An 8,786-nucleotide genomic window follows, 5' to 3' on the forward strand; every position below is an offset into this window, starting at 1 on the left:
TTCTTTCTTTCTTTTTTGCAGAACCAGGGATTGAACTCAGACCCTTGTGCTTGCCAGGGAAGTGCTTATTCCACTGAGCCATCTCTCTGACCCTCTATTGAACTCCTGATCATAATTGTATGGCAGATTCATGACTGAGTTGTCTAATAATATTCAGGATGAATTAATCCTCCTAAGAAGCATAATAAAGTTGAAATATTGTTGAAAATGAAAAGAATAAAGCACTTTGATTTTGGTTATATATTAGATGTATCCCATCATGATCAAAGATGTTAGATTATTAGGTGTGACCACATTGAGATTAATATGTCTACAGAAATCAGATAAAATCTGGATATGGCACAGATTGCAGAATTATTAAGATACTGGCATAAAAATGTGCTTAGCCAGAGAAGAGAATGGAGCTGAGTGATTATCTAAATTGCTTAAGAGCCATGATCTTAACTTACTGTGGAAAATGTTGCTTTTGTGAATTAATGTATGGTGACACTTTTGGCATTGTATGTAGGAGATACAGTTTTTTTGAGAATTGTATGATGGACTACTATGATGTCTGCTTTAAGAACCAGATTATGCATACCGAATGGGCATCAAGTTCAAATGTAACAAAGACAGTGTCTACAAGCTAAAGATGTGTGTCGGATGTCAAAAGATGCACCATTATGTAGTACGTCTTCTGACATAAAGTACATTACACAATAACTGACGGCACCTTGGTGCAATAAAGTGCACTTTTTTGTAAAACTTATGGCTGTGTCTAGATATCTCCGAAGCCTCATGAAGTCACTGGTAGGGCTTTTTCAGAGGTGACTTGGTCTAGTCTATGTGATGCTGTGATTACGGGTGTGTGATACTAAATCAGTCCACTTGTTGGCTTGGCTCTACTCTAATCCTGTGGCCTAGATACAGTAAAAAAGGCAGAAAAAAATTGTTAACTTTTCTTGCTTGCTTTGCTGCCTTCTGCCTGCCATCAGCTGTTCCCACTCTGCAGTGCCTGTCTACCATGCCACTGTGCCACCCTGCCCCGGAGCCAGCTGAAATCAGGACAGAAACCTCTGCAGACCGTGAGCCAAACAAGCTCTTCATCCCTTAACTTGTGGGTGTTTCGTATTTTGTGTGCGCAACAAGACAAGTAACTACGACATTGTGTCGGATATCATTTTATGCCACATGGAAAAAGCTAATAAAGCTCTATAGATAGGCTAATAGAAGTCTTATCTCTGCATATAAAACATGAGAAAAAAAAATTACCCCAGCAGTATTTTTGGTAAATGTCAAGCTTTGGAAAGGGATATAAAAACACTCCAACAATCTGTAAATAAATGAAAAAGAATTAGTGAGAAATGGGAAATCTACAAAAAACTGCATGACAATACCATTATTATAGGAAAGTACCTATCAGATGAAATTGTGGAGATTGTACAATCCTAATTATTTGAAATGGACTTATAAAAAGTTAGGTAAAGCATTTTCAGAGGTTGAATTTTTCAATAGAAAAAGTACTTTCTGTGACTACATTTTATTTATAGAAAAGTAGGCACGATTTGGCTTTGGACTGTGCCCACTTGAGTGCCCGTGGCACGGGCCCCCTCTAAGGGCGCAGCAGTGTTGTGTTGGGCTTCTCAGAAGCTGTTTCATGTGTATTTCTTCGTGTGCTCTGAGTAACATTGAGAAGTGGCCTTGACCATTCTTTATTTTTGTGGTAGTGGGACCCAAACTTAGAGCCTGCCATTGAACTCTGTCCCGGCCTCCATCATTGTTTTGTACATCTACTTTTTTTTTGGTGGTACCAGGGATCAGACTCAGGACCGTGCGCTTACCAGGCAAGCACTTATTCCACTGAGCTGTCTCCCCGGCCCCGCCATCATTGTTTTGATGACAGCAGTTACCCAGGTATCACAAGAGGTAAGCAAGGGGAGTTTTCAAAATGTTATGGGTAAGTTTACTTGCACTATAGCCAGCTCAGCAAAAATTATAATAAATTCTGCATGATAGAAGCAGAAGTTTTATAGTTAATAATTCTGTTTTAATATACTTAACTTTAAACTGTTCAGTATTCTTCATTACTTTAATGTTCTGTTAAAAAAGAACAAGCATGGGCTGGGGTGATGGCTCAGTAGAATAAGTGCTTCCGTGGCAAGCGCAAGGGCTTCAGTTCAATCCCCGGTTCCGGAAAAAAAAAAAAAAAAAAAAAAGAACAAGCATATGAGGATATAGTTTTCTATCTGTCTTCAGCTGGATCCTCAAGCAATAAATATTGTTCAGTAATAAAAAAAAACCACCCCGAGACCCCTAATACACACCTTAGCACAAAAATGGCTTTTTTTTTTTTTTTTAACCAATACGCCTTAAAAGCATTAGATTTTTAAGGGCTGGGAAATTTGGCTTCTACTGTAAATCTCTATAATGCTCCCTACATTGTAAAGATGCAATAAATTTTTTTTTTAAATTTTAAAAAGCATTATGGGCTGTATAACATATATCACTTATGACATTTGAAACTAGGAAAACTATGGGAACAGAAAGTCCTAAGCTCTGTGGTGCACAGAAAGGAGGTCCGGTGGCGACAGGAGAAGTGACAGAGTGCTCATCCCGCGGTCATGGTGGGGGCTGCGCTGTTGCTTGAACCTCTGAGGACTCGCAGGACCGAACGCGGAAAGGAGTCGGGCCCAGGGAGCCCCGGAGGGCCTTAGAGCCGCGCACGTGCGCAGAGCCGGCGAAGATTTCTTTTGGTGCTCAGGGAACACGGCCTTGAAAAAGAGTTAAGAGATTCTGTCCAGTATGATAACTAGGTCCTGTAGAAACTGCTCCCTGAATCCCTCTTGCCCTTGTTGGCTGGGGCGTTCACCACTTTGCTTTTTTATGGCCAGTTTCCTAGCTAAGTGCTTATTTATGGCATCTAAATGGTCCTTGCAAGCCAGAGCCCGGAGAGGTGAGCTGGGCCGTCCACACCGCTCGAGTCTGCCTGAGGCTGAGTTGGAGCGTCGTAGCTTGAAATTGTGTTTTCCCAAGTCTGGGCTTAATTGCCTTTGGCGAAATCTTGGCGCGAGCAGTGGTGCTCTGGGCGCGTGTCGGAGCAGGCTCCGGGCCCCTGGGGGTCCCCCCGCACCTCACCGTGCTCCGCGCCACCCTCCTGGCCGGCGGGCTGGTTTCCGAAGCCGGGGCTGCGGCTCTGGCCCTCCGGCTGCGTGGGCGGCGGGCTCCGGCGCCGCTCGGCTCCGGGCTGGAGCTCGCAGCTCGCTCTGCAAAGCCCTCCGTAGCTTTTCTAGACGTGAGAGCTCGCGAGGGGGAGGGAGGGCCTGGCTGCTCGGCGGGCGGGCGGGCGGCGTGAGCCCGTGCAGGTCTGCAGTGCTGCAAGCTGGGCCACGGGCGCTCTCGGGCTGCGCCTCGCCCGCGTCGGCACCGCCACCGCGGGGACAGCAGCCCCCAGGGGACGACGTGCGCTCAGCAGGGGAGACGCCCCGCGCGGCCGACCTCCAGATGGTCGGCTTGCGGGGTGCTCAGCTTGGCCAGCTTGTGGTAGTTTTGGACCTCGCTTCCAGGGCTATATTGTATAATTCTTCTGGAAAGTAGCGCTTGCATTCTACATATACATAGATATACACTAAGATAATAAATGAAGTGGTTAACTACTTATAGTGTAAGTAAACGTTTTAGCAGAAAACACAAAGCAAAGTAGTGGTGGGGTGCTTAGCTGTGGTGAGCCCTGCAAGGCCAAGTGTGGGCTGAAGCACTTCCGGGTCGAGGGTCACCCTAGAGAAACAGACAAGAGCAGGGTCTTCGCGAGCAGCGCATCTCCTGCCCACGGGATGCCCTGCACAGCCTCGGGGCAAACACTACACTAACTCCTGGGCAGTGATGTTCCCGGAGCCTGCTCCAGAGCTAGTTCAGCGTTCGCAAATAAAGCTCTTAATGCTTGCGTTCTCAGTGACTAATTTATATAAATGGCTTAACTGGTTCAAATTTACATAACCAGCAAGTTAAGCAAACAGATACTTGTTTGGTCGTAGTCCCCATTCTCACTCACAGTTTCAGGAGTTAAAAAACATCCTGCCATATTAATTCAAATCATATATATGATCACCTCCAGCTTTCTGCCAGCTGTAGTTTCACGAGTCACCCCGGCAAGTGTGGCTTTGGGGTCCCCACTCCAGGATGAGGGATGCCTGAAGTTTGGTGCTGCTGCCGATCATGCAGTATTCCTCGAGGCAGCAGCTCTAGTCATGTGTTAACCCTTCTACAACATAAAAGAAGTTTTTGTGTGAAATAACAGCAGCAGCAGCTGTTAACAGCCTCTTTTTCAGGTCATGTGAACTTTTTGTCATAAAATTCTTTACAAATATGATCTCTTTTCAGTCTTATTTACCTTATATTTGGATTTTTGTAATTATGGGTAAAGAAAAATGCACCTGTGTGAGATGAGCAAAAATGTTAGGAGTTTTTTTGTTTGCTTTTTTTGATAAATTATAAGCATCTAACAAAAATTCATGTGAACAAGTATTTGTCCAAAGCCAGGACTTTGCAATCTAGTTAGTCTGTAACTGTCCCATGTTTAACAATTAACATGGTCGTACCAGCATGAGGCGCTTGCCCTGGAGCGCCTGGTGATGTGGATGGTGAGGAGTTCAGTAGTCAGTGAACACTCCTGGAAAAGGCAGGCGTGTCTTCGGACCAGAGGACACTGGCCGAGGACCAGAGGGCGACTTTTCCAAGGGGGAAGGAATATGGGTAGGAGCGGTTGGGGCCCTTAATACCTGAATGCAGCCAAGTGCTCTTCAGCCTTAGACAAGGGTGTCTGTGAGCTTTAGTGTTTTGGAGAAAGATGGATTGTGAGCTCATTGGAGGAGGGGAGAGTTGCAGTACCGGGGATCGAACTCAGGACCTTACACTTACCAGGCAGGCAATTATGCCGCCGAGCTATATCCCCAGCCCCAGAGTGGAGAGTTCTTAGATTTTTATTGATTGATTGATTGATTGCAGCACCAGGGATCGAACTCAGGACCCTGCGCTTTCCAGGCAGGTGCTTATTCTACTGAGTTATCTTCCCGGCCCCTAGATTTGTTTTTATGTGCTGCTTCTAGTCACCATTGCTGCTGTGGCCCAGTAGGTGGGGGCAGGGCAGTGTCAGTGAGGGATTTAGGTGCTGAGAATTTCAGTCATTTTGGGCCATAGGCTGAGACCATCCTTAAATCTGTTCATGGAAGATTTCATCCCTTCTTATTTATTTATTGAATTTCTTTGCTCAGCTGGCCGTGGGTGTAGCTCAGTGTAAAATGCATACTAATACCACGGAAGCCTTGGATTCAATCCTCAGCACTGCTGGGCAGGGGTGAGGGGGACCCAGCCTAGCTTTGTGCAGAATATCAAATCAAAAAACGGAAGTCAGACTTGGTTGTAACCGTTGGCACTATGTGCCCTGTTTTGAGAAGGGCTATTGTGGTGCTGCCCAGCTTGGCCTCTGACCCCTGGAGCCAGCCCCTCAGGCGGCTGGCGCTGGGGAGCTGGGGACCCTGCTGCTCTGGCTGCATTTCTGTACTCGCCTTGCCTCTGCCTGCGGTCACGTCCAGGCCGGGAGTCGCGCTCCATCCTCACTGTCGCTTACGTTACCAGGTACAGATATCTCTGGTTTGTTTTGATTTCAAGGTTGCCTTCAGTCTGTGTAATTTTCATCAGATTAAGAAATGCTCAGCAGACTAACAGTGCTCAGGATGAGTCTTGGTGGTCATAGAGGGGGGATTTAGGTGCTCCAGGCCCACATAAAAATTTATATGCAAATAAGCTCCATTCATGAGAGTCCAGAATGAAAACAACTCGATTTTTCAACTAAAAGGACTGTACATCTATAGTCTAGAATAATATGCAGCTAGTGAAGATGTGTAAAGTACTGATACCTGCCGTACGGAGGATGAACCTTGAAAAGACCGTACTAAGAGCAAGAAGTCAGACACAGACGGTGACATGGTTACCTAAAATGGTTAAAAAGCTGGACCTAGGGCAACAGGAAGTAGACAGGTTGTGCCCTGAGTTTTATGGTCCTATACAGCATAGGTTTTAAAAATGCTTCACAATGTATTATCTGCCAGTGAGGACAAAGTGGCGTCAGGGACTTTTGCGGGGTGGGCAGAGGTACTGGGGTGTGAACCCAGGGCTTCACCCTGATTACATCACCAACCCACTTGCTTGTCTAGCAAGAGTGTCCAGCTGGATCACTGAGATTTTTCGGCTGGACTTAGACTTTGGATCTGCCATCTTGGCTTCCCAGGGTGCTGGGGTTACAGACATGCACCACCACAGCCAGCTCAGGGCCTGTGCTGGCCCTGACAAGTCCCCAACATGATGGTCACCAGCCAGCTTAAACAACACTCGTGTGGGGTGGCCTTTCCTGGCTCTTTCCCAGTTAACCTTACGTGTAATGGGTGCTGGCTCTATTTTTATTCCTGTGAGTAGCAGGCACTGTTTTCTGCACACTGGAGGGCCGATGGACTGTCCTTCTTTTGTGGCAGCAGGCTGTCTAGCGGGGGAAGTCGTGACCAGACTGAACATGGGAGAAGTCCCTAGTTTGGTTCCAGCCTCATAGGCGTGGTGGAGTGGCTTCCCCTAGTTTCTTCTACTTTCTGTTTCAGCTGACTTGTAAGGTTGCGAAGCCTAAGTCGGCTGGTTCTGAGACGCTGCCCTTTACAGTAGGAGCCTTAGGCTCCCCCGACCAAAAAAGTAGAGTAGGCTTCCGGGGACGGCAGCAAGGAAAAGCGAGGAGTGACTGCTAGTGGTGCGTCTTTCTAAGGTGATGAGAATGTTCTGGAATTCCAGGCGGTAGCTGCACAACCTTGTGCTTAAGAGCCGCTGGATTTTAAGGCGTGTGAACTGTTTCGATAAACAGAACCCTGTGTGGCTGATATAATTATCCTCCTTGTGCATATCTGTGTCAGAACACAGACACAGAGAGGCTAAGCACCTTGCTGCCACGCTTGCAGAGGACTCTAGCCACCAAGCTAAATGTGAGAATTTGTTCCCGGGTTCCTAGGCCAGAGCTCCTAGGCCCCAGTCCTCGGGCTGAATTCAAGCCCCAGTGCAGTTTGTGCGTCTCACTGGATGTCAGCTCACTCAACCTCTAAAAAATGAGTTTGTGGGTTATATTTCAATCTCACATCAGTTTCACTCTGTCCATGAGCCACAAGCAGTTCTTAAAAATCAGAAGACCCCAAAAACAGGGCCTGTTCCCCTCCCTGCATGACAACCGCCAGTAGTGGTAGTGGCAGTGACGGCTTCCCTGGCACGGCGCTCCTTCCAGCCTGCGCATCTCCCCACGTGATTGCTGGCTCCCAGGGCCCTGCTTCAGCTACCAGCATTCCTGGGGTGCGGCAGGGGTCCTCAGAGCATGGAGGAGAAGAGTGAACCAGTTTTTGAAACTCTGTTTGAGAGACTGAAAGTAACTGCCGTCTCACTGCTTGATGAGCCGTAAGAGAGGGAAGAGCGATTTGTGGAAAGAATCGACATTCTGTACACTTAATATCCAGACAACGCGTGTTTCTTTCCGAAGAGTTGGTCGCTAAATCCCTTTGGCTGTCCGCCTGGCTCCTGAGGAGGCTTCGGTGTCTCTAATCAGGTGAAAGTCGTCGGTGTCTGTGGGGTGCTGCGTGAGTTCAGATCGTGAGCCTCCGTGGCATACCCACGAAACCAGAAGAGTGCATCTACCTGCTGTGGGTACAAAGGGCTGGCTGGGAGGAGAAAGCACCTCGTGAGCTGGAAGGTGTTATGAGATGCTAGCGTCTGCTGCAGCCCGTGTGCCTTTCCTCCTGCAGGTCCTGTGTTGAGGTCCTAGCTCTGAGGTAATGACAGCAGGAGGTGGCACTTGGGGAGGTGGAGGGTTTATGTCCAGGGTTATATAAAATGATTAAAAAGATGGACCTAGAGTGATAGGAAGTAGATAGGTTGTACCCTGAGTTTTTATGGCCCTATAGAGTACAGGTTTAGGCAAGCTAAAGGGACAGAAAGAGCCTTGCTCCCCCCTTGTGCTCTTGTTGCTTTTGCAGCCTCCCACCACCATGAATGGCAGCCCCTGTGCCATGGGCCACCCCACCTTGGAGCCAGCTGATTCTGGACTGAGACCTCTGCAGACTGGGAGCTAAAGAAACCTTTCCTTCCGTATCTTTGGGTGTTTGGTCTTTTGTCTTAGCAACAAGAGAAAAGTAACCAAGACAGTGAGCTGACTTTCTAGCTTTTACTCCTGTAACAAGGCTGGAACATCATGGCAGAAGGGCAAGGTGGGAACAAGCTGCTGTCCTTGAGGCAATCAGGAGGCAGAGAGAAAGAGGGGGTGAGTGACGGGATGCGGCCCTGAAGCCCCAGACCTGACCTCTGTCCTCGGCCAGGCCCTACCTTTTCAGCTCCATCCCTCCCAGTAAGACCATCGAATGATGTTTTCATCAATGGATTAACCCACTAATGATATCAGAGCCCTCGAGCCAGCCTTGGCTTCCAAGAATCCCATCTCCAAACACGTAGGCGCTAGGTGAGGACGTTTCAGACCTAAAGCATAACACATAGCTAAACGTGTATGGAAAAATTGCTCTTGGTATTTGTGTACTTCACAGTATTTGTGTTGTACCTGCGTATGTTTATTAAAATATATAAAATTGGGGTTCATGAAACAGCACCCCCAAATGTGGTTGACATGCTAAGCTGGAGAAGGAGTCCTAGTTTAGAATGCCTTGGAATCCTGCCGCCTTTCCTGCAGGTGCAGGGAAGGACTGCTTTTACTCACCCGTGCTCAGACCGGGCCCCCCAAA

Source organism: Octodon degus, unplaced genomic scaffold (assembly GCF_000260255.1).
Source record: "Octodon degus isolate 3935 unplaced genomic scaffold, OctDeg1.0 scaffold00205, whole genome shotgun sequence".
In the NCBI taxonomy this organism is placed as follows: Eukaryota; Metazoa; Chordata; class Mammalia; order Rodentia; family Octodontidae; genus Octodon; species Octodon degus.